The 26,628-nt window shown below is 38.4% G+C and overlaps 1 protein-coding gene across 4 annotated transcripts in view; it reads left to right on the plus strand.

The window, feature by feature from the left end:
- sash1b (SAM and SH3 domain containing 1b) overlaps positions 1-26,628 on the plus strand; it is an 89,334-nt gene that overhangs the window by 39,869 nt on the left and 22,837 nt on the right. Inside the window, exon 1 of one of the 4 annotated variants that reach the window (XM_017699919.2) lies at positions 20,963-21,076. The exons of the other annotated variants lie outside the window; for them this stretch is intronic. The gene's annotated coding sequence lies outside the window, so the exon portion shown is untranslated. Of the gene's footprint in view, positions 1-20,962; positions 21,077-26,628 lie in introns of those variants that run through there. 4 annotated transcript variants of the gene reach the window in all.

Raw genomic sequence — 26,628 nt, forward strand, 5'->3', positions numbered from 1 at the left:
CGCTGTGTGCTTCTCTCACTTTACTGCTCGGTAATAAGAAAGCAAACATACAGCACTAGTGAAAGACTGCAGACATAGAGTAATGGTGGGACGCAGCTGATGTCTTCACTCCATTGTGAGTCCTGAGAAGTGTACAGTGCAAAGTTGAAAACTGAAACCCAGCAGATTTTTAATGTTAAAATTCAGGAAGCAAATTCTTCACTCCATGCATTTGTTTTTGGTCTGTGAGATCAGTGTGAGCATTTCCCCACTGTTTCAGAACCTTTAGTTACTTATGTGTCTGTTGTTTTTATTTCTTTCTGTCTCTTTGTCTTTCTTTGTTGTTATATATATAATATAATATTGTGTGTGTGTGTGTGTGTGTGTGTGTGTGTGTGTGTATATGCTGATGGCAGCTTAACCTCAGTGATTTGGTCAATAGAAAGTAGACCATGATTGGCTTTAATTTGTTCTGAAAATGTCACTGAAAAGTGATCTCCTGTGTTGGGAATGTTTTATTTTGTGATACAGTCTGGTTGTATTTTGGCTTGTATAGCATTATAGTTTCTGGAATTTTCCCCATGTTTCAGAATGTGTCTGAGAAAGTTGGGAAGTGGAAAAAAGCTTTTATATTTTGTTGTACTGGAAGTTTTCTCCAGTGGACAGAGCATGCTTTTGACAGGAGATCGATGGCGTTCTTTTAGGGATTTATCTCGGAATGATAGTGATCTGGCCAGATTTCTGCCACTTCACACTGATAAGAGGCTGCACTGCTGTAATGATTATAATAATCTTAGTGTGTTTAAGTAACTTTATGGTACTGAGGAGATTCAGTCTAAATTAGATCCCAACCACTCACTAGCAATTCCTCTGTTATAAGATCAAGATTGGTGAAGGAGGCATCAGAGTTAGATATCTTCTTGGCTCATTCAGGAACCAAAATAGTGTGGTTCTTCCTCAGCTGTCAGCTTTTTGTAAAATTGCACAGGGATTATATTTGAGGAAATCTATTTCATGTGTCTAAATAATATATAAGCCACAAAACCAAACCACAGTCATACATTTTTGTTAGGTGATTTTTCTGTGGAAAACCTGTCAACACATAAGTTTCTAATGTTTTTATTCTAATCTGGCAGTTTGCACAGCCATGTATAATTTGATTGAATGGAAAAAAAAATTATCAGTTTCTTCAACACTGTCAAGATGGTGCCAGTTCCCTTCATACCATTCTCACACCTCAGCTCTTTGCTTAGCGATGCAGCTGTAAGTAAGGAAGTGTTTGAGTCAAGGCCTTGACTTAAGCAGCTCAGAGTAAGGAAAGAGCAGCCCAGTCATGTGCATGCGTTCAGGGCTCCAGGGCCCAAAGAGAATAATATCATATTCATGACATGCATCTTTAATAGAGTATGAGTTGTTTACAGTAGATCGAGAGTAAGCAGTGGTTTGTGCCAAGAGCACAGAGCAGCATCTGTCTTCTCCATCAATGTAGGTGTACAGACTGATCTGCAAGGTAACTCTGGACTCTGCTGTGCAGAACTGAGGCTGAACCTAAGTTCAGTTCTGACAAAAAGAGTCTCTTACTTTTGGAAGATGCTACTTCCAATTTATCATTCAGAATTAGTTGGCATATGCAGGTAGACAGAGCAGAGGCTGAGATGAGCTGAGCTGGCAACATGTCTGATCGACTGACATTTAGCTTCTGTCTGCTGCTGCATCCTTCTGGAATGATTGAACCAAGAAAAAAAATCTGTGAGGGGAACATAAAAAAATCAAGCAGCACACCAACTGACGTTGCGCTGATAATGGACACTTTGTTATGGCCAATATCAATAATTTACATTTTAAATCAAGTTCATACTGTAAAGAATGTATGAAGTACAAGCTAAGGCCATTCAGATTTCTGCTTATGATTCTCGCACTAATGCTATCTTAGTGCAAAGCTAGCAGTGGTGCATATTCACTTCCCACACAGCATGTATTATTCCATAGGCCAGCTCTGACATGGACATTCAAAACATTTAACATTTTAATAGGCATTGAAGTGATAAATTCTTGACTTTGTAGTTTGGAGTTTTGAAGTACGTCTACAGTCTGTTAGCCTGTTAGCTATTGTCATAGATGTCCAGTTTAGATCTAATTAAAGTTTTCAACATTTTTAGCTTCATTGATGCACACACAAATATGGCTCAAAGACAATCTGCTTTAGATGAATCTACTAAATACAACTTTGTAATTACCTGTAGATTTCCTGCTTACCATTTCAAATTGTGAACTAAATTAATTAATTTTTTTAAACTGAGTAATTGATTTTATTTGTAACTATTATAGATATATGTCTAAAACATTGTGGACATCTGATCATTCATATGTGTGTCAATACTGGAACAAACTGGGTTGTAAATTATTGATTATAATTCTGGGATATTTCAGCTTTCTACTACTACTACTACTACTACTACTACTACTACTACTACTACTACTACTACTACTAATAATAATAATAGATCATCTAGCAATACTGTGCATCATTAACGCCGACTGATAAGCGAGCATTTTGTTTATGTGCACACTAAGCTCTTTCATTCGTTTGTGACCTTTTTTTTTTTTTCTCTGGTACATTTTGAAAATTGAGACTGGTGTGTCATCTTGCATACATTTATCGTGGTGATTAAACTTTGAAGACCCTTGTTTCTTTTACACATCTCTGGTTCTGGTGTCTCATTTTGAGAGGGCCTTTTATATCTCCCAGAACTAAAACTTAAATGAGATAAAATAGCTGTTAGGAGATATGGGCTCTGTTTTTGCATTAGTGGGCTGGCGTAGCTCGCTATCTCTCTCCTGAGGACCTCTATCACAGGCCAGAGAGCACTTAACAGGCAGAGTGGTGATGCAGGAACCCTAAAGGCAGGATATTCACGTTAACACTCAAGGTCAAATGACTCCTCTGTGCCCTGTTAAAAATATGCTAGACTTGCCCACGAGCACGGCCTCAGGTTTATTATTCACCATGCAGTTAATCCTTTATTATAGCAGGTCTTTATATTGGCAGAGTGAAGGGAGGGTGTTGGACCAAATGTATTGCATGAATCTTAATACAAAGCTGAACACTCCTGTTTGTATGTATGGATCTGTTTAGGTAAGTGTTCCATGCATCCACGTGCAAGTGACATCTGCTGGTGCAGATGAATATTCTGTGCCAAGTAGAGCTGCATAAAATAACATGCTGTGATCATATTGCTACATATTGCCAATAAAATTTGCTGTGCTATATACTGAAAACACTGTGCAATATGCCAGTGAACCCTTGGTGATATAGTTAAAGATTCACCTACGTTAAATATCTGCAGACAGAAAAGGTTACATTTGTTGGGGCATGTGGGGTCTTGGTTTGTTCAAACACCCAAAGAATGCCTGTAACTGGCCAGGAAACTTGCAGCACACAACAGTGCAGTGATTGGTTACAGAGTCAATTGCATATTGTGCTCTTCTGTATTGTGTTACTTAATAAAACAAAATTAATAATTGACTAAAATGATTAGCAGGCAATATATTGATCATCAAAATCTTGATCAACACAGTGCCCACTGTTCTAGTCCAGTCTGTTTACTCCATATTCCTGGCTCATACATTTAGATGTGTCAGGATGAGACGTGCCTAGAGTCGTTGATCCTTTTTTCCCCTCCTCTCTCTCTTTATATTTTGGAAGCTTGGGGTTGGAGCTGTCCTGGGAGCAAGCCTGCTCTTGTGGTTGCACTCGGATACTTTGAGGTAACCTCAAGACTCATTCTCCAAACAGTCGCAGTGACAGCAGTGTCAGAATGATGAATGGTCACAGAAAGCCATCAGCTCTTCCTTGTTCTTGTTTTTTTGCTTTGTTTTCTGCGCAGAGCGATTGTGACTGCTTTTTTCATTTGATTGCTAATCAGCGTGAGCATCCTGGTGGAAAAGTTATAATTACACAGCTGTGGCCTCACTGTCTTTCCAGTGCTGTGATCACTGGGCTAGAGCTTGATTTTGTTCTCCTCGTCTAACTTCCCCTCAGGACTCTATGGTGCAAGTACAACATGCTCTATTTTCTCCTCTGACAGACAGCATTATTCCCCAGCGTCTACACCTGTACTTTCTGAGAGGTCTGTCTGAGGGCATCTGGCCTGATTGGTGTCTTTCCAGGAACACATGGAAAGAATATTGATACAGTGTGTCAAAAGCACTATTTCAGCTGGATTTGTTTTAAGAGGGTCTGTAATGTAATTTGTTGGAATGTGCACAATCAAATCCCAACAACTTATGCAGACCCTCCCAAAATGAATCCAGCTGAAATAGTGCTTTTTACACACTGTATCAAAACCTCAGACAAACCCCTTGAAAAAAGGACAAGTGTAGAGTCAAAATGCATCTGATTAATGTTCCCAGATAAATACAGCCCACATGTAGCCCTTGTACTCATCAGCGTTACACAACAGGCACCACATTCAAAAGCAAAAACAACATGGTGCTTGATCATGTCTGCTAGCAGATTTTGTTATTCCAGTTATTTCAGTCCTGTTCAGCTTGAACAGGACTACCATTACTGAGGGTGCTTTGGGTTCAGCCAATTGTAAAAGGTAATTCACTCTGGAATTGTTACATGTCATACCTGCAAAAACTACCAAGTCTTTGATTATATACAGTTCACTCACCAGCCCATGGAGTCCATACATGGAAACTAAACTGCTGAAACAGCATGTTTTGAATTGATTGATTATTGTAAGGACATGAAAGCAGCACATTTACCTGTGTAAATGGCAAGACAGTCAGAACAAAGCTTGTTTAGATGAATCAGTCTTACAAGCACAGTAACAAAAACAGCCTGTTTTATTCTGTTTAGAAATTAGATTGGAAAATGGCCAATTACGATTTTTTTGGCTAATAAAACCACACAAATATTACAAGTGGCCTTTAGGAGAAAAACATAAAAAATCCCCATGTAAAACTGATTCAGCTTGAGTTGGTCTAAAGTCAGTGGAATGAAAATAAACTAAAAAGAGCTTTGAAGCATCTCATTTACAGAAAGTCTCACCATACCTGGTATTGTTGATTTGGGTGTTCATTCGGTGTAGATGAGTGTTTCCGCTGTCGGTACTCTAGTTTTCATTAAAATATATGCCAGACATCAATGCACTGAGGCAAGTTTCAGATTTTGATACTCTTTTGGTGCTGACCAAATTACTTCAGTACTTCAATACAAAAATTTTGAAGCATTCAGGGCCAAGTTTCAAAACACAGGCAGTCCGTCTCATTAGCATCCATGAGCCTATGAGAGCTAAGCATGCTTGTTCCAAAATCTGTCTAAATTAAATTCTCTCTGCCTGCTGTTAACGTCAGCATTTGCTGATTAATCTGCAAACTGTTGTGGTCATTAAATATGTCCGTTTCTAACACATCACACTTTCTGGTTTCAGCCATACCCATTTTCAATTTCTAGTAAAGTAGTAGTATATTAGTATCAGTATAACACTTTCCAAAGGGTCAGAGGTGATATTGCAAAGCTGAACATTGTGAGGTGATGATATGTCTGTGTGTATTTGTTGCACATCAAATGCCCTTACCTAACATAAGTAGGAATTAAGCACTTCTGGAGTACTCAGTGTTCTATAGAGCTGCAGTGGAACGTCTTTGTACATCCAGGATTTTTCAGCATAGAAATTAGGTTCTGATCTTTTTAGCAATACAGGATTCGGACCAACAGAGCAAAATTAAACCCAAACAGGAAGTAACCAAATGTAAATGACTTCGAAGTGAAGCAAAAAGCATATTCTGTAAACTCAAATAAAATTATCACTTGAAAATACAAAGGTGCACAAGAAAGTACTGAAGAATGTGAAACTTTTTACCTAGCGCTAATATTACTGTCTGTGTACAGAAGCATTGTGAGTATTTCTACCTAGAAATATTTCTAATTGTGTCTGGCTATATTTTCTGTATAAGCCCCTTGGTAATTCCCAGCTTACCCTAGATTGAGAACCTTTTGTTTGGACTGCCCTGACATCTATCCGATTCAGCATTAATAGTTATTTCAAATGGAATTTGCCCTGGAGATATGCCTTAGATGCAGAGGAACTGTTGAATGAGCATTTATATTATGAGAGCTGAAGGAATCTGCCTGACAGAGATGTTATTAAGCGCTCTCCGCAGGGCACCTGGCTGGCAGGCTGACCGGCCGAGAATTCTCTTGTCTTTGGCCCGGCATGATTTTGTATATCCATGATGATCCAATAGAGCTAAAGACTAATTCTCTATCCCTGCACAGTAGGGGATTGCCCTCTGGGGGTTACTGCAAAGCCTTTACTTAAATTAACGCTCAGCCCCCTCACTTTGCGCATCTGTTTCATCATCTCTTCATGCTCTTCCTTTTTTTTTTGGAATATATCGTCACTGTCCTCATAGCCTTTTTTCTATCCCATTTGAAAATGGCAGATACCTTTCATTGTGTGAACATCATGACTGGACCAATAGAAATTTTGAAAAATCACTAAATCTCATGTTCCTGTACATTTAAAATGATCAAATTTGGCCTGTTCTACAAAGTGACCGTTTCAAGTTTTCATATGACAGCAGCAGTATTTTGGACGTAACAGTTCGTTTGAACACACAATAAGATGTGGGAGCTGACAGAAGAGAGAAGGGGGCTATGTATGTAAGGTGGAAGAATGGGGCTGGGTAGATGAAGGGCCTGCTGTAGTTTAATTGAGATATCAATCTGCCTTGACTCTGCCGCTCCCCTGTGTTCTCAGTGTTGGTGGGATGCACATACGGAGAGACTCATTATAAAAAGACAAACCGTGTAGAGCAACAACCCAGCGCTCGTCACTGACAGGCTCCATGTTTCAGGGCGGAGAGAATCATTTATCTGTCACCAGTGTGATTCAGTACACACAGTCAGCTGCAGATGCTTTAGTGATTCACAAATACAGAATTTAGGATACAACATGTGGTGAAGAGAGGTGTGTTAATTTTTGCTCTATTTTAGTGCATTCCTTGCAACCATGAAGCAGTTCAGATGACCTATTTCACCTTTAAAGTGTTTTTATTCCCACAAGGCCTGAATTGATCTTCACGGTAATTTATTTGAAGTTTCAAATGAATTATTGTGTTTCTAGGGCACCATTTTATAATTGTCGGACACAGAAGCATTAAAGAGTTCATATAGTGGAAAACACAGTTTGAAATGAGGCGTACTTATCATACAATGCATATATGGAAACTAAACTGCAAAAACAGCCTGTTTTGAATTTAGTATGTTTTGTGATGTCATTAAAACTATTTTATTTACTTATATACACTTTATCATCTTTATCAGCCCTAAAGGTAAAATAACAAAAGCCAGGGATTTAAGGGATAAAAGATTTTTGAAATCAGAGTTTATACGACTGCAAAAATTGTTGGAAATTAAAACATTGCAGTTACATCCCCAGTTTATAAAGCCTATACAATGCTGTCAAAAAGTATTTGCTCCCACCCGATTTCTTCTATTTTTGCTAATTTGTCACAATTAAATGTTTCAGATCATCCAACTAATTTTAATAGAAGACAACATGAGTAAAAACAAAATGTAGCTTTTAAATGGTCATTCTACTTATTTAAGATAAAAATGTATTCAAAACCTATATCACCCATAGGAAAACATAAATGCCCCCCAAACCTAGTAATCGATTGTGCCACCCTTGGTAGTAACAGCTGCAATCAAAGTTTGCCATAAATTGCGATCAGTCTTTTACATCACTGTGGAGGAATTTTGGCCTACACTTGGCAGAATTCCACTACACTGGAGTGTTTCTCAACATAAACTGCCAATTTTAGGTCTTGCCACTGTGTCTCAATGGGATTCAAGTCAGGAATTTGACTCCAAAACCTGAATTTTGTTTCTTTTGAGACATTTAGGGGTGCACTTGGTTGCGTGCTTCAGATCATTGTCCTGCTGCATAACCCAACTGTGCTTGAGATTTAGGTCACAAACTGATGGGCTCTCCTTCAGGATTTTCTGACAGTAGAATTCATGATTCCATCAGTTGTGACAAGTCATTCATATCCTGCAGAAGCAAAGCAGCCCCTCACCGTCACGCTACCTCCACCATGTTTGACTGTTGGTATGATGTTCTTATGGTGGAATGCAGTGTTAGCTTTACGCCAGATGTAACAGGATCCATGTCTTCCAAAACGTTTCACCTTTGACTCATCAGTCCGCAGAATATTATCCCAAAAGTCTTGGGAGTCATCCATATGGTTTTGAACAATGCAAGATGAGCTTTTGTTTTTTTTTTTTTTTTTTTTTTTTTTTTTTTTTTTTTTGGTGGTTTATGCCTTGCAACTCTCTCGTGGATGCCATTTTTGCCCAGTGTCTTTCTTATTGCGGAATCCTGTACATTGACCTTGAATGAGGCAAGTGAGGCCTGCAGTTCTTTAGATGTTCATCTGGTTTCTTTTATATCCTGGATGAGTTGTGGTTGTGCTCTTGGTAAAAAAAATTTTTATGCCAACTTCTCCTGGGATGGTTCGCTACTGTGCTCTGGTTTCCCCATTTGCGCATGATGGCTCTCACTGTGGAGTCTTACAGAGCTTTAGCAATGGCTTTGTAACCCTTTCCAGACAGCTTTTTGAGACTTTCTGGCCTGTTCACATTGCCAGACAGGTTCTGTTAAAGGTATGTTTAGATTCAACAAGTTTGGCAATAATCATGCCTGGGTGAGGGCAGTGAAGTTGAACCCACTAGTCTTGAATTTGGTTGATTGATTTAGTAGCTAAGGGTCAATTACTTTTTCACACAGGGCCAGGTATGACTGAACAGCATTTTTCCTTTGATAAATGAAAACATTTAAAAACAGCAAATGCTTACTTGGGTTATCTTTGTCTAATAATAAAAGTAGTTTGATGATCTGAAACGTGTGGTAAATATGCAAAAAAACAAAAGAAAAAGGGAAGTACAAATACACGACTGTATATGGAAACATAACGGCAAAAACAACCCATTTTGAAGTAAATGCTGTGATGTCAAAAAGCAATTAAATGTGTCTGCTTATTTGGGCAGAAACAGAGTAGCTGCCTATTGACATTTAAGTATAAGGGGTGTTTATACACTATATACACTATACAGGACAGCCAATCAGAACAGAGGCATTTTCTGTATATTCTGTATATCTAAAAGGCACAGTAATGTGTTTAATTTTAAGAGATAAAGGAAAGTTGGAAAATGGTCCTGTATCAGTGATTATGACTGTATTTGGTACATAAAACCAGACATAAGTGGACCTGTGTAAAAAAAAAAAAAAAACCCCAAAAAAAACAACTAAAATCAGTGTTTCTCTTATTTAAAAGTACCTCACCTTTCCTGAATTCCCTGTGATCAGTTTAATTTTAGCACCCATATCCATCCATTTAATCTGTGCACACCAGGCTGGAGAGGCTAAATGGAGATGGATAATTCATGACTCTAATGATTCCATTTTAACTTTGACTTTTTTTTGGTCAGATTCCTTAGGACCATGCATTATTAACTTCTGCAATATATTTTTTATGGAGAGGTGATCAAGATGGATTACATTTTATTTGCTACTGTCAGTGTACCCTTCTGTATTTGCTGTAACGCAATGTGTCATAAGAGAAAGCCTCAAGATCTGTTGCGGGTTTCTGTATCAGCAGTTTTTTCATCTAGGTGTGAGCAGTGACCGCTGCTCTGGTATTGATGCAGCCATGAGTTTGGCCCTACTGGCTGTTTAAACCTGACACTTGGGCAGTCCACTGTGAATTACCCACATGGGAAGGAATGGGTGGCACTGTATTGATGGAAAAATCAATCTGTTTCATGATTCATGAAGCATATTCAATCAGAGCAGCACTGTGCTGCCTCATTATGGCCCATCATGATGCATTTGTCTCCTGCTAATGTATCCTACCCCTACACATGTGTAGAACTAAATTATACTTATGGAATTTAAATGACTTGGTCATGTGTAGAATGGTATAGGGATGTTTCTCAACATGTTTCTAATGATGCAGGTTTGGAATTTAAATTATATACTATTGTAACTGACCAGACTCTGATCTTTTGTGGATTATATAGTACTGTGCAAAAGTCAAAGACCACCCTCCATTTATTTGAGTTCCTGTACTTAATGGATATTTTAACAAGTTACTCATAGTTTTGTGTCAGACAGAAACTGTCTGTTTAACAAGCAGTTGCACAAAAACTCATCAACTAAACATATCCTATTTTTCAATACTTGTGTGTCCACTGTGTTTAACACTAACAGCTTCTATGTATATCCTTTAATCATTTTTTGAACTCTGGTTACAGTTTTTTTTTTTCTTTCTCCCTACATGTTTACATATACATATGTTTTACACACACACACACACACACACACACACACACACACACACACATATATATTTTCTATATATATAAAACATAAAGAAATGTAAAAAGTTTACTGACGCTTTTATGCCTGAATGAACTCTGCTCCAGCATTAAAAGAAAAGGGTGAAAATAGAGAGTGAGGCCCCCTGAATCATTCAGATCTCATTTTCTACCACAGCCACATTTCCCTTTATATAGCCTAGTCTTTAGTTAGTGCTCTTTGAGCCTAACTCTAGCTGAACTGCGTGCAGCTAAGAAGGACAGACAAGGGAGTCATATACTATCTGAGAGCAGAAACGGACAAGCCCGTGTTGAATATTTGGGAATGTAAGCAGTTTTAATGCAACATCAAGGTGTCCGAGACCGTGTGCTTGAAAAAAGTCCAGAAGAGAAAACCAAAGCAGGGCCATTTTTGTATCAGAACAACAACAAGCAGTGGAGTTAAGGCGGCTTATGGAACTAGAGACAGATTAAAAGGGAGCCCCATGAGGACCCCAAAACCACCGTGAGAGAGTGAGAGGCCCTTTTTTAGAACAACCAGCAGTTCCCCAGCCAAACAATGGTGAGAATTTTCAGACTGGGGCAAGGGAGCAGCGCATGAGTTTTTAAAAAGACAGATGCCTGAGATCGGCTGTGTAGACATACTGAAATGAGAACATCATCAAGGGTAACTAAATTATTTCTAGCACATCCAAAACAAAAATAAGCTGCGCTTCTATTCATGGCTTGTTAATGTTAATTTAAAGGACTTGCCTAGTCTCTGTCTGCCACATATGTTTTTTTATCATCAAACGATAATTATATATCAAATATAATTATTATATCAAATTATTATATCAAAATAACTAATCTTGGTTAATTACCATACACAACTCTGTATTAATGCACCAAGACATTAAAATGTATGCACTGTATGGACCATGGAAAGTAGTGCTGATAGGTGGCATCAGGTCAAAATGTGCATATGAATTAAACAGCCCAGTTCATACCAGTAATTAAAAAAAAACTAGAAAACTGACAAACGATTAATAGACAATGATAAACTGATGAATGTCCTATATTTTAAAGCTATATTTACCCCTCATTACTAGCCCAAGGTAAAACATATGACTGGAGCTAGCTTTAACTCAGTGTAATGCCAATGGCTCTCAAAAGAATCACCTTTCACTGCGTCCTTTCCTCACACTGCTGTTTACCACACTTTCTCTTTCAGAACATGAGTGAAATAGTTGTGTCTTCCTCTCAAAATGTGCTCCTGAACACAATTGTTTTTAACTAGGTGCTTAATTTTTAGTAGGCTTATCTGGCGGAACTCTCATGCATCCAATTCAAGAACAGTTTCATGTTTGAAATGATATAGAAATATATATAAATATATATATATATATATATATATATATATATATATATGTATATGTATTTTTTTTTTTTTTTTTTGGTCGAACAATTTATTATTTGTCGGTTAACGGTTAATGTGTCAGTCATTTACCTCCCTAAACTCGAGTATTCCTTTACGTTTTTAGAACTGTCATCACAGTTGAAGTCTAAGAAAAGGATACATGAACTCCCAATTTTTGGGTTATTCAGCCAGTATAATTATGTATCTGACAACAGTGGCAGAATCTTTCATTTTTCAGCCTTGTTGGATATCACACAGTGCTATTTCAACCTGCAGTCCCATGACAGATTTTTAATTGTTTTATAGAATGGCGCTCCATCACTGTAATTATATGGGGTGTTATTCATTTTCACACAGTTTTGCAGTCTGACAAAGCGAGACACTGATGAAGTGCTCATTACTCAGTGTAGAAGCTGCAACACAAAGCACTGGCTGGAGGTTTTACACCAGGACATTCATTAATTAGGCCTGATAATCAGCACAATTCTTATTTGAAGAGGCCTACAATGATGTACCTATAATCACCCTGCCACAGCTCATAATTATGGAAGATATCAAGCCTGACACACGCTCCTGCAGAGAGACTCCTTCTCTCTGGTATACAAACGAACTGCTGCTTAGTTTTAGTCGTTTACACTAGTCATCTTTCAGGCAGTTGTCAGAAGGAGGGTTTTGTGTCCGATATGACTTTGACATGCTTGAGGTTGTCAGGGGCCAATTCTCAGGGTCTGTGATCGTATAGGGTGAGTGGCACAACTGTCTAAATATATCATCTTACTCTGAGTAAATAGGGCCCCATTTCTCATATAGGGTTCTAATTTTGTTTTAAAGTTTTGCAATCCTATCATGAATCATGCTGTCACTGAAGCTTTTGAGCTTTGGCCCCAGAAGTTTATCAGATCTGAAGTAGACAAATGCATTGTGAAAAAGAACTGCACAGAGGCTAATGTCAAACACTGATCGTTAGAGTTAGTTTAAGATGTGTTGGAAGTGTTTCATCTTTTTCTTTCACTTAAAAGAAAAATCCACAGCTGACGAAGTCAAGGTTTTAACCCTTAGATGCTGAGTTATTGCTATTATTAATTTTATTATTAATTTTTGCTGTACTATTCAGTAGCATGTGATTATGTGGTTACACTATTCAAATGATTACATTTATGTTCAATTTATGTTCTGTATCATAGTTTTCATCTTTTTCCTGTATGACGCAAAAATGCATGGAATGTTTTTTTGTTTTTTTCCACGAATAAAAACTGTAAGCACAAGTTTTAATCTGATTCAAAGAAAATATCTCTTCTTCGATTTTCTAAAAACAAAGGTAAAAATGGTGGAAAGTTTACAGTGCATTCTGAAAAATATATTGGCCTATTTCAATGATCTCAGAGTAAAAAATACTGCTGATTCACACCGTGCTTTTGTTATTGCAAGTGATAATTTAGATTCACAAGGCCAGACGTGATCTCATAACTAGAATACACATCTTGGGACAACTTGCAGCGAAAGGTACAGCCTTTCTAATATCCACCACCACATTCCTCTAGCCATGGCACTTCTGATCAATAACACAAGCAGAGCAAGTTAGCTAGCGGAATGCTATTGCACCAAGTTCGTGCAACTAATGAGCTGCACTAACTTACATTACATCCATGAGCTAAAGACAGGCTTGCTGTCTGTGACAGTATTGACAATCGTCTCCTACTTGGGGCTTTTGTGAGTGTGGGATTGGAAGTTTCAAACTCTTTGTTCTCATTGTAATAAGTCTATGTTCCCCCTACACTTATATTTAGCTTAAAGTTCACAACTGACCCTGCAAGACTGGAAATAGCGGTGACTAGAAGTGGCTCAAAATAACATTTTTCTTTTCTGATACTGATATTGAAACCTTGATTATTGGTCAGTACTGATACCAGTCCACTATATAATTATATAGTAGTTATATAATAACTACAAAGCTTTAAACTGAGCTATTTTTTATTTTAAGCTCTTCACTTGAGATGAGCATCTCAAACACTCTACTAGCCCACAGGAAGAAATACACAGTCAACATCACAACACACAATATGATTGATTGATATTTCAGGCTGGATTTGTTACCAGATTAAACAAGATCTTTTTTTTTTTTTTAATCCGTCTTCAATCCAGCATTTTTAGTTACCTCAAATCCATACTTGACACCCCTTAATATATATGAACATGAAATCAAATGTCTATTTAAAATGCACTTATTGTTTTAAAATGAGGATCACATGTGCATATAATGGAATGATCTTTGTTAGTGAGTGAATGCTGCTTTGTTACTTGTTTGAGGTTTTGTGCTGTGTATCAGTGATCATTAAAGAAGAAACCGTTTCAGAGCAATTGTACTTGAATGTCATTGTATGTTCTGTACAGCATTGTTTACACACATTGTTGTAGGATAGCTCAGCTTTGCGGAGAAATAATCCTTCTTTCTGCTAAGCTTAGTCAGATCTCCAGATCAGGTCTGGTAAAGTGAACTAAGCTCTCAGGAGAAACCTCTGCTTTTTACAGTACTTTGAAAGATGTTAATTAAGACTACAGTGATGAATCCGTGTCATTACTGCCTCCCTGAGGAGAGTTCAGTGTGTGGGAGGGCTAAACTGCTGCCATTTCATCAGGCCAGCAGGGTCACTGCATGTTCAGTATGATTGACAGCAGCTCTGGAGAAGGAGACCCAGTGATAGTGTGCCTTAGCTGTTAGACATGAAGCTCCAGCATGTGGCAGATCGCCGTTAACCTCTCTGGGGAATGCCGTCCAGTCAGCTGTAGATAATTAAGCGAACACAAAAGCAGATGACATGATTCCTGCTCTTTTGCATGAAATATTTACCAGAGACTGAGAATGACATTCTGCCTCCTTTTATTTCACAGGAGGAAAGATTCCTGTATTTTATCTACTCTTTCTGTACATGTAACCATTAAGTATTGGCAAAAAATAAAGCTATTAATGTAAAGAGCCGGAAAGATCCGTTTTTGTTTGATGAGGTCTGAAAAACATGGTCCTGTTGATGGATGAATAAACATGAGGAGCACTGTGTCAGCAAATGAGATGGAAAGTGGTTTTTAAAATGCAGTGAACTCTGGTGTGTTTCTTGAAGAAATTACAGCCCATTACAAATTGATGATGTTTCTGTGGGGTGCTCTCTTATGGTTCATCAAGTTGATGCTCTGTTCTGTTTCTTAGAAAAGCAACCCATCAGCTGATAGTGTGACTAGAGCTGCAGTATATGACTAACATCAGCTTCATTCCATATGCTTGAGAGTTTCCCATTTTACAGCGATATCAGGCTATATATCTCAGTTTACAACGTGTCTATATCTAACTTGTTTTCAATTCCAGCCCTCCTTTTGCATCATTCTTGGCACTGGATCCACATACATACAGAGAAAATGGACTGGTGTGCCTTAAAAAAGATGAGATGGAAGAAATAGAATCATTCATGTGATTCACTCTGCGTCACAGTTCCCCTCAGTGGGGCAGTGTGTCAGGCTGTGTGAGGGTGTGTATGACAGCTCCACACAAAAACGTCCTTCAGTTTAATCTTACTTGTCTGCAGGGACCTGTCAGAATTCATGTCTAGTTGAACTACTTGGGGCACTCTGAGGCCTCTATGCAGATTACAGGGTCAGCTATAATACAGAATTCACTGCTTGCACAAGGTTAGCATAGTTCTTCCTCGCTGCTTTTGTCTTTGCTGGGGTCACTGCTTCTGCAGCATTTGGCGCAAAACATTTTACTAATTTTTTTAGGCCTGTATCATGGATCATCACTTTCTGTAAATAAAAGTGTTAAAATAATTTGTATAGTATGTAAACATTCAAATGAACACTGGGCACATTTCATGACACAGTACATATAGCCTGGGTTGAATTCTTTGTATTTGTGATGTCATGAAAATAAATACATTTACATAAGCTTTCTAGTTCAGTCTACAGCACTTTAGCCCAGCGAGTGTTTCAGCCAGGACTGTTGTGGTTTTTTTTTTTTTTTTTTTTTTTTCCCTTCCCTTCCCATTTTTCCCGTGAGGCGCAGTAATAGGGAAGTCAATTCAGAAAAGAATTTACACAAATAACAATTTATTTCAAGTTATTCAGTTTGCAGTATTAGAAAAAACCAGGAAACACATTTAACACAAAACCACAATGAAAGCTCAACAAGTAAATTGCAGTATTTTGTGTCTTTTCAAGAGACTTGCTTTCAGTTTATCACAGAAATCCGAAGGAATATTTTTCCACATCTTCAATGTTCAGTCTTAGATGATGGTTGCATTTTCTCCTTCTCACAATCCAAGTGATTCCAACAATATTTCATGATATTGAGGTCTGGACTCTGGGGTGGTCAATCCATTGTTCTGAGAACACCAGCATCTTTGTTTCATTTGCAAACGTCCTTCTTGTCTGTTTCCTTGTACTGGCTTCTTGACAGCTACACATCTCTTCAGACTCATGATTTCTTGTGGATGTGTGTCAGAGCTGAAGTAAGACTGGAGCTTGATCATCTCCTTTCGCAGAGATGAAAGCTTTAAGTACTGTTTATCTGATGGTGCCTTTTTTGGTGGTCTACCAGAACTTGCATGGTTGTCTGGATTTTTGTCATGGATTTTCTGCATAACTTTTATTATTTGTTTTCCACCTCCAGTTTTAGAAACGTGTGTTTTCTGCTGTCTTTTGCCTTCCTTAAGCAAGTGGATTATTTTATACTTAACCCCTTTGGCCTGCCTTTGGACCCAAAGATTTATTACACACTTTAATAACCTAAGAATAGCTCAGCCAAGTTGCATTGACGTCCCTGTAGTTACTGAATAACAAGTCTTAGTATGTAATAAGCCTGAGATTTTAAGGGGTTAATCTCCTCAGAAGACCTCCTGAAAATGAATATATTGTAATCAAGTAAATGAGAGGTGGTTTCTGACATTTGCGCAGGACTCAGTCAGTCTACTGTGTAGTCTGCTATTTATGCACAGTAACATAAATAGCCTATTTTAGTTCTAAAGCATATAGAGAGGTTTCAAAATGGTCATGTAAACATGATAGCTGTTTTTTGGGACATAAGTTGACCCCAGGGGGTAAAAAAAAAGGGAAATGTACAACCCCAATTCTAATGAAGTTGGGACGTTGTGTAAAACAAATAAAAACAGAATACGATGATTTGCAAATCCTTTTCAATCTATATTCAATTGAATACACTACAAAGACAAGATATTAATGTTTAAACGGATAAACTTTATTGTTTTTTGCAAATATTCACTCCTTTTGAATTTGATGCCGGCAATACGTTCCAAAGAAGTTGGATCAGGGGCATGTTTACCACTGTGTTACATCACCTTTCCTTTTAACAACACTCAGTAAGCATTTGGGAACTGAGGACACTAATTGTTGAAGCTTTGTAGGTGGAGTTCTTTCCCATTCTTGCTTGATGTACAACTTCAGTTGCTCAACAGTCCGGGGTCTCCGTTGTCATATTTTGCGCTTCATAATGTGCCACACATTTTCAATGGGAGACAGGTCTGGACTGCAGGCAGGCCAGTCTAGTACCTGCACTCTTTTACTACAAAGCCAGGCTGTTGTAACATGTGCAGAATGTGGCTTGGCATTGTCTTGCTGAAATAAGCAGGGATGTCCCTGAAAAAGACTATGCTTGGATGGCAGCATATGTTGCTCCAAAACCTGTATGTACCTTTCAGCATTAATGGTGCCTTCATAGATGTGCAAGTTACCCATGCCATGGGCACTAACACACCCCCATACCATCAGAGATGCTGGCTTTTGAACTTTGCACTGATATCAATCTGGACAGTTCTTTTCCTCTTTGGCCTGGAGGACACGATGTCCACGATTTCCAAAAACAATTTGAAATGTGGACTCGTCAGACCACAGGACACTTTTCCACTTTGCGTCAGTCCATCTCAGATGAGCTCAGGCCCAGAGAAGCCAGCGGCGTTTCTGGGTGGTGTTGAGCTATGGCTTTTGCTTTGCATGGCAGAGTTTTAACTTGCACTTGTAGATGGAGCGACGAACTGTGTTCACTGACAGTGGTTTTCTGAAGTGTTCCTGAGCCCATGTGGTTAATATCCATTACACAATGATGTCGGTTTTTAATGCAGTGCCACCTGAGGGATCGAAGGTCACGGGCATTCAATGTTGGTTTTCTGCCTTGCCGCTTACTTGCAGAGATTTCTCCCGATTCTCTGAATCTTTTGATGATATTATGGACTGTAGATCATGAAATCCCTAAATTCCTTGCAATTGCACATTGAGAAACGTTGTTCTTAAACTGTTGGACTATTTGATCACGCGGTTGTTCACAAAGTGGTGAACCTCGCCCCATCCTTGCTTGTGAATGACTGAGCCTTTCAGGGATGCTCCCTTTATGCCCAATCATGACACTCACCTGTTTCCAATTAACCTGTTCACCTGTGGAATGTTCCAAATAGGTGTTTTTTTTGAGCATTCCTCAACTTTCCCAGTCTTTTGTTGCCCCTGTCCCAACTTCTTTGGAATGTGTTGCAGGCATCAATCGAGTGAATATTTGCAAAAAACAATAAAGCTTATCTGTTTGAACGTTAAATCTCTTATCTTTGTAGTGTATTCAATTGAATATACATTGAAAAGGATTTGCAAATCATTGTATTTTGTTTTTATTTATGTTTTACACAATGTCCCAACTTCATTGGAATTGGGGTTGTAGGATATGGACCCTTAGGTGCTATATGTACTATATTTCTTGCTTAAACCTCAGTGGGTATTGAATTATTTTTCCATATACCTGTCACAATGCCAGCAGTGTAGCCAGCTGAATATATTTTTATGAGGACAGATACAGACTGATATAGATATAATAGGCTGCATGGAGAAAAGACAGTGTATTGTCTGCTGAAAAACTGCTTTGCTGTTTATTGTGCTTCACTTTCGACTCAGTGGTTTGTCAACCACTAACTAGTTTAGATCTACTTAAAACTAAAGAAAAATCTGACGGACACTTGTACTGTACACTGTACTGTTGTGCTGGCCTGAGCCTGTAATGACTTAACAATGAGTTAAATATTCACAAATACCTTAACAGAATTATACATTTTAAACCAGGTACTGGACCAAGCAAAACAAACTACTGTTCTTCAGCCTGAATGATAATCTTGCAACACCATCAATATTTTTCATGGTATGGTTGGAAGCACACACCTGTCTGGAAACACAGGCTGTCTGGAAGCATTGTTCTTACTATGATCATGCTTGACTTGCTGATTTTTTTTTTTTTTTTTTTTTTTTTTTTTTGATTTTTTTTTTTTTTAAAGAGTAAGAGCTCTAGTGTGTTGCTTTATTTTCTTTGCTTTCTTATAGGCAGCAGGGAAGCCACTCTGCACATCATAGGCTCCACAAGTATCATGGGGCTAGCAGAATATATGTGATATTCATTTCTCTTTCTTGCGGAGCACATAACATCTAAGAGCCAGTGTCCAGCCAGATGAAGTAAGAATGTGCCATGTGAAGGAAGGGTCAGACAAAGGGAGAGAGTTAGAGAAAGTGCTGAGGTAAGACCCAGCGCAGTGTACCATGAAAAAAAGAAAGGGAAAAAAAAGCCCTTTCTGGCACTGTTGAACCCTATGGTATGTGCCCACTGCGTACACGTGTACACACACACACCCTGCAACCTACCTGCTCTCATCGGCTCCCATCTGCACTCACAGCCACTGACATCATAATGTCCATCATTCCTTAATTAATTGGGGTTACGTCAGGACTAAGAGCACTACCAAGCCTTCACTCGTAATCTCAGCTCAACAAATGGGGGGCAGAGCTGTAGAAGGAGGTCATGTATAGACCATCTATGCATTTGTGGATATGCGTGATGTATCACAGCAGCCTTAATCTTAAATACAGATTACGCACAAGATGCCGTGCTGTTAGTGAAACAAACAGCTGTGATATAGAAAACGAATGTGTACCTCCCAGACTGTGGTAGAAACAGCTTAGCAATGACGACAACTGACCACCCAGTCAACTTTTATTTAAACTTGGTGTACATTGACGTTATCCTCACTTACAAAGTAGCTGTGCATTACACAGAAAAAAAAGAGTAAATATACATTTGAATGTTGAATAAGACTGTTCAGATTGATCATTGTGGTACATGTGACAAAGTATTTTATATTCAAAGAAACTACAGCAAATGCTGCTGATGAAGTTGTTTTAAAAGGATCTGCAACATATTCACACATATTAACCCACCACATACAGTACCTTCTACACTGAGTGTAGTCACGTAGTCTGCTATGTGCTGCCATCTAGTGGCAGATTGTATTAGAATAGATATAGAGTCATAACATGGTTAAAACACTGTATACAATACAGTCCAAAAATGTAGTAATTCAGACACCAAAAGGCATTTTAGATTTTTTATTGATTATTTCAATTATGTCTACTGCAAGACATGATTTAATTATAAATTATAATATTATCTGCGGTATTTGTAGCAATTTCTCACCAAATTTTAACTCTATTTGCAATCATTGTGGATATTGCACTTGAAACCTCATTCACTTCTAAATGACTTTTTTATAGCTTTCTACACAATTTAAACCTATAAAGTTGAGCGTGAATACACAGAATTTCTATTGAAAATATTGATTCTGAACTTTTGAGCAGTAGTGCATGCAGTGAAACTGAAATTTGGTACACGGATAATGGATTTGAATTGATAAATTCTCTTTGGTATCTACTTCCATAAAAGCCAACTGTTCAAGACCGAAGGTTTATTGCTTTAAACCTAATGTCTTCTTTCGTGTTTTGCTTTAGTCTCTTTAGTTTGTACCAGTCAGCATCAGATGGATTGTGTGGCTTATCAAGGAAAGTAAGACGCGACTTTCAAAAAAAAAAAAAGAAAAAAAAAAAAAAAGTCCTTTCAGCTTTTGTCAGGGTAATCTAATCTCCTCCCTCCTCATGCTCCTAGTCATGCTTCCCACAGATGCATATTCAGAATGAAAGTCAGCGGAAGTTTATTAAAGTGCGGTCGTGGCATCTGCCTCCAGTCAGCTAGTTTGAGCTGAGCTGTGCCCGAGAGAGAGAGAGAGAGAGAGAGGGAGAGAGAGAGAGCTCCACCCTTGAGTCCATCTAGCGTCATTTGCTCCCCACCGCTGGCCAGCTGCCTGCATGATTAATGTGTGCGGGACACTCCCCCTCTGCTCTCCTCCAGCATGCATTGTTCTCAGAGAGTGCCGAGAAAAAGTTTCAAACAGGATTCAAACAGTGGAACCATGACAGAGCAGCTCCGCTGGTAGACTCAAGCAGTGGTGAGTGTAGTTCACTGAATAACATATTCTGTTGAGGGTGAATGCCAACAAGTTGGTCTAGAAGCTCTAAAAACTCAATTTCCCAACACAGACAACACAAACTGCATTTTGAAGGATGTGATTTGTAGAATGTTTTCTTGGACAGTGCTTTGGAATGCAGTGTGTGGCTACAGAGCTGTATCATTATTCTTATGTTTTGAAGGTACTTTTTAGTTAAAAGGAAAAAGTGCTTCAGAATTGCTTTGAACAAGTAGAACTTTTAAGCTAAGTAAGTACCTTTGTTTCCATCCTTGTCTTATGCTTGTTTGGGTGACAAGACCTTGATTCCCATGGCTTTGTGGGAGGCTTTGTTAGTGTTCTTGTAGTCCTTCAACTCCGCTCTGGTTTAGAAGTGGGGTTAGCAGTGTGGTAACTTGAAAGACTCTAAGAATAACTTAAGATTTGAAGATCAGTCTGTGCTTTCGTGGCATCTTTCTTTCTTAACCTCTTCAAGGATTATTATTCAGCTTTAAAGCTTAAGACCTATTGGCTGTTTTCAAGACATGGATTAAGCCTAAAATGCAACGTCAGTGGTCTTTTACATCCCACTTATACTTGGTTTAGGCTTAATCTAAGTCTGGAAAAGCAGGCCATTATCAAGTATTTACTATAAAATGCTCAGTAACTGCTGTGAATGATCTAGTATCTATGAATTGTTCACTAACCACTATAAACTAATACATAAGTCTAAAGAATGTTTGTTTGTATGGATCCCCATACAAACCTTCACAGTTTTAAGGGGTTGAAATAATCAATGAAAACATGTATCCTAGTGTTTTACAATCAAGAGACAAAGATGACTGTGCATATGTATGGGCAGGGTGTATCCTTAAGAAAAAGAGAAAACGGGTCAGAACACATGCACTTAATTAAGGAACTCCTTTGGCGTAAATATTTCAAGAAGTCTGTGTTTCCTGCAGGGAGTTTGAATGTGGATTTCCTCTCATGGTGTGGGAAAGGAAATCCTATCTTATAGACATTAAAACGTGTATTCCTCCGTAGTTTTCATTCATTCAAGCTAATCAGCAGCAGAGACTGGAATTCGGCCTTGAGGATCCTCGCTTGAATCATTTCCTGCATGTCAGAAGCAAAAAGCATTTGATTTGTTGAAGCACGCAGGCTAGTGTTTCTGGCTTTGGGGATGAAAGATGAGCCGCTGGAAATGACACAGGGGATGTGTCCGTGTGTGATGGAAGTGGAAGTCACACAGAGGAAGAGTGTGTGTGTGTGTGGGTGTGAAACCGTGCTCTCCTGCTGTTTTGTGTGTGCTCTTCAATGATTAGGGTTCTCTGGCTTTCTTCACACTGATTCACACTCAGCAGGATGGGGTTTTGCTGAGTGTGTGAGACGGTTCTGTACTCATCGAAAGCTGATAGCCTCACTGTGTCTCTCCTGAAACAAAAGGGAGTCCAGTGTGCTTGAGGTGTCATGTAGATAAAATCCTAACCAAAACCAAAACTCCACGCTCCTCAACATCTGCTTTCATACACTGGCCTTCAAAAGTTTGGGGACAGCTTTTTTGTGTTGTGGTTGGTTTTTCATTCTAGGTTTTCAGCTAAGTAAGAAGACCTTTGTTAAGGGTTATTTTGTCACTCTATCCCCATTTTTTTCTTTTTATTTTTTATGTCATTTGAACACATCAGTACATTTTGTGAGCATGTCTTTTTGAATAGACCAATGCAGATGATCCAAATTTATTTGGAATAAAATCTTTTCACATCAACTTGCATTGAAAGTTAAGAATGTTTTTGTCTTCTCCTGCAAAGTTGCTGTTTTGGAGCTACATGCGTACACAACAGCCAAAATGAAAAATGTAACCGTTGCTGCGTCTGTTGTAAACATGCCTGCTTGCCTTTTACAGAAGTGCTACAGTAGTGAGTTTAGTAGTGAGATTTCCTGTTTCGAAGAGTAGGAAGCCCCCCTCTGATGTTACACTCTTGGGCAATAAAATTAGGCCATGTGCAAAATATAATGCTTTTTACCTATGGTTTACTGGTTAGAGTCCAGGTTGAAACACTATAGAAGATATTTGTTCTCACATTAAACACAGGCAAGCTTGTGAATGCTTTTCAGCCATCAGTGCTGAGTGGAAAAATACTGACTCCCCTTTCTGTAAAAGGTTCTGTGCAAATGTACACACAAAATTTCAGCACTTAAAGAAGTCATAGGTAAACGCAACCTACAGTATATTAAGTTACTTGATTTGTTTAATTGTTTATTTGTTTAATGGTTAATGTTATTAAGACCACCAAAAGCTTACATTTTTGACATTTTGGGCTTGACAATTTTTTGCCCAGGAATGTATATTGAAGGTGCCAAGCACCACAGATGTATTTATTAGTCTTGACTTGCAGTCTTGAGATTTTGAGCTGTATTGTAGTGAAAGAACACTGATGGACAAAAACATACGACACTACAGCTCTTTGATATAAAGAGTAGGTTCTTCCTAATAATAATGAGTTTCTTTCCAGGCTGTTGCCACATAATTGACCTCGTTTGCCCCAAAAGTAGCTTAAAAAGGTCTGAGACAAGAGAATTAAATAAAGTCAAGAGGATGAAATAAGGGCTTTGGCATTATTCCCAAAGTAGTACTGTTATAAATATTTGCACATGGTATTTTCCTCAAAATAAATCAGATTAGTTTATATAAACCAAAAAAAACCTGCAATTTTTGATAAAAAACTAACTGAAAACCTAGATCTGCCCAAACTTTTGACAGACCAGGTACATAAGGCATGTTTGAGATGTGTAATGCTCAAAGCAGCTTTTCTGATTCAAATTGATTTCTAAGTTTGAATGCGTTGTGTTTATGGAAGATTCTTTGAGGGGACGTGGGGAATCAGGTAGAGGGCATTTCATTGTGACTCCTCATCAGTGAGTCAGAGCTGTTCCAATCAGTGACCCTGCCCCCCTCATTGAGAACCTGATGAGCATGAACATGGTGTGACTGCTGTCTGCTGGAGGTGCTGTATGTGAGAGACTGTGGAAAATAGAAGTGTAAATTTCTAACGGCACAGTGATTTTGATTCCTCTTTGTTACAAAATGATTTAAATGCATCACAAAATCTCACATTTCATCATGATTCGATTCTATGTGGTTTGAAGGAGTGAAAGAGGCCTATGCGATTCCTCCAGGTCCATGTCCTCCACAGCTGCTCTCCTGAGGGCCAGACCATGCTGGTTTCATCATCTCTATCAGCTGATGAGGAGCCAGTGAGGAAGATCTAACAGAACAGATTACTTTAGGGGGTGAGGGGTCACCCCTGCTCGGGGGTGGGGGGTGTCTAAATGAGCTGCTCGCTCAGCCGCGACTGCTCAGCTTCTCATGCCTCTGCTATGCTCAATTTACTCCTTTGTCCAGGCTAATGTGACAGGGTTTTCTCATTTCAGCAGCTTTATAACCAGCATGTCATGCCCTCCATGGATTACTCTTCATCCATGGAATCATAGATAGATGGATAGATGGATAGATGGATAGATGGATAGATGGATAGATGGATAGATAGATAGATAGATAGATAGATAGATAGATGGATAGATGGATAGATAGATAGATAGATAGATAGATAGATAGATAGATAGATAGATAGTATTTCATTTCCAGGCTTTTATTTACAGTCCGACCTATTATTTTGTTTAAAGTCAGTTTTTAAAGACTAGATTTGACAGAGCACATCTCATAAGAAATGTACACATTTCATTGGTTAATCTCCATGGTTTACAGCAGTAACAACAACAGAACTGTACAAATAATAAATTTTTTACAAAGATTTAGAACATTTACGGATTTTATTGGACACTTATGAGAAACTAAAAGGCAACGTGAATCAGAAATAATTAAGCATTTTCTTTCCATACCGGGGTGTTTTTCCAATCAAAGCTATACTTGATAGATGCACGCAGGCTTTTTTTTTTTTTTTTTTAAAGTGGAGGTAAATTAATACATCCTCTAAAGAGAACACACTTCTGCACATTTTAATTGTTAATAGTTTAATTATCATTTGCTGAATTTAACATATTTAAAGAAAAATAAAACAAAAAATGCAGCCTATGCAAAAGTGATCCTCCTGTAGAGGATGTGGAAACTTATTTTCAGTCAACAAATCAACAAAACATGTAAAAAAAAAAATAAAAGGTTGTTTTGGACATGCTCAGAAGTGGCTTTTATTTTCCGTTCACGTATTTTACATGTCAACAGATATGCACGATTGCAGATGATGACAAGCAGTGAGGCCTGCACAAATGCCCACTATATAATGTTTAGATATATAGTCTCTTTAGTGGCATTTTAACCCTTATGGCTGCATCTGTGCTGCTCATAAATACAGCTCTTTAATCTGATGCGGCACTTTCATTTTTTTAGCTCTCTGCTCCTCTTGGTGTTTGCATGCAAAAGAAAGAGCTACACATTTCAGGCACTGAATTGATCATGTGATCAGGCCATAATGGAGTGTTTATCACAGGGCGTCTGTGTTGGGCAGCTCCGTGTGGCCGCACTCAGTACAGTGCTTTTCATTTGGCCGCCGCTGCCTTTCTTAACTGATGAAAAGCAGCCAGATTTTGGGCAGCTTTGACTCAAGGGCATGTCACTTAACAAATGAACGGTTCTCTTTTAGAGGACAGTTGAGCTAGTCACAGAGCATGGCACCACGAGACCCCTGTGCCTCTCTGAGGAGGAATGCACATGCTTCCAGTGAAAGGAATGAAGGAAACGTCTCATTGCGCTTCATGAAGAAAGATGTCTTCTCCACGCCTCTCTCTGAATTCTCTTAGTATCTGCTTAAATTAAATCACACCATTTTCCTTCCGGAAAGAAGCATGTCTGCCATTCTTGGACATTTTAGTAGGATGTTTTTAATTGCCTGGTAAAAAAATAAGATCCCTTTGAACAGGAATAGGAGTTAAGAGTCAGTGAAAAGTCTGAAGATCTGACATTTTCTGCTTTCTCTCCAGAAAGATTTTTAGTAATGGTCACAAAATAAATGCAAACATGGACATATGTTTGCAATTTGTATTTTGTGGCTTCATTTTTAGACTTGGTGATGACCTCACACTGCTTAGTCGTACTTTTGTGATTTATTTTTTAATGGAACTGCTTCTCATGCATTCTTCACTGCTGGCCAGAGACCATCTAGAATGTTTTGAAATTTTCTTCTCCACATTTTCCAGTGTAGTCCCCCATTTGTCCTCAGTGGGGTTTAAATTTGATGATTGTGCTGGCATGTCAACATCTAAATTTCCTCTCCCAGCCAGTCTTGGGTTGAGATGCATGTGACTATGTTGCTGATTATTTAAAAGTTACAGTGTGGGTTTTTATTGCCAACCTGTAATTTACTTAAAGCAGTGCTCTATGAGGCTCCGTTTTGTTTGTATCTAGATTGATACACACAGCCATTTAACCAGATTGTACTATTATACCCTCCTGCACGCACGAGACTGGTGTTCGATTCCCTGTTCTGTTAGGAATGCTGTGGCTACACCAATAAGAGTACTTGGGCAAGACTCCTAACACT

This window comes from Pygocentrus nattereri, chromosome 10 (genome assembly GCF_015220715.1).
Source record: "Pygocentrus nattereri isolate fPygNat1 chromosome 10, fPygNat1.pri, whole genome shotgun sequence".
NCBI classification, from domain to species: domain Eukaryota; kingdom Metazoa; phylum Chordata; class Actinopteri; order Characiformes; family Serrasalmidae; genus Pygocentrus; species Pygocentrus nattereri.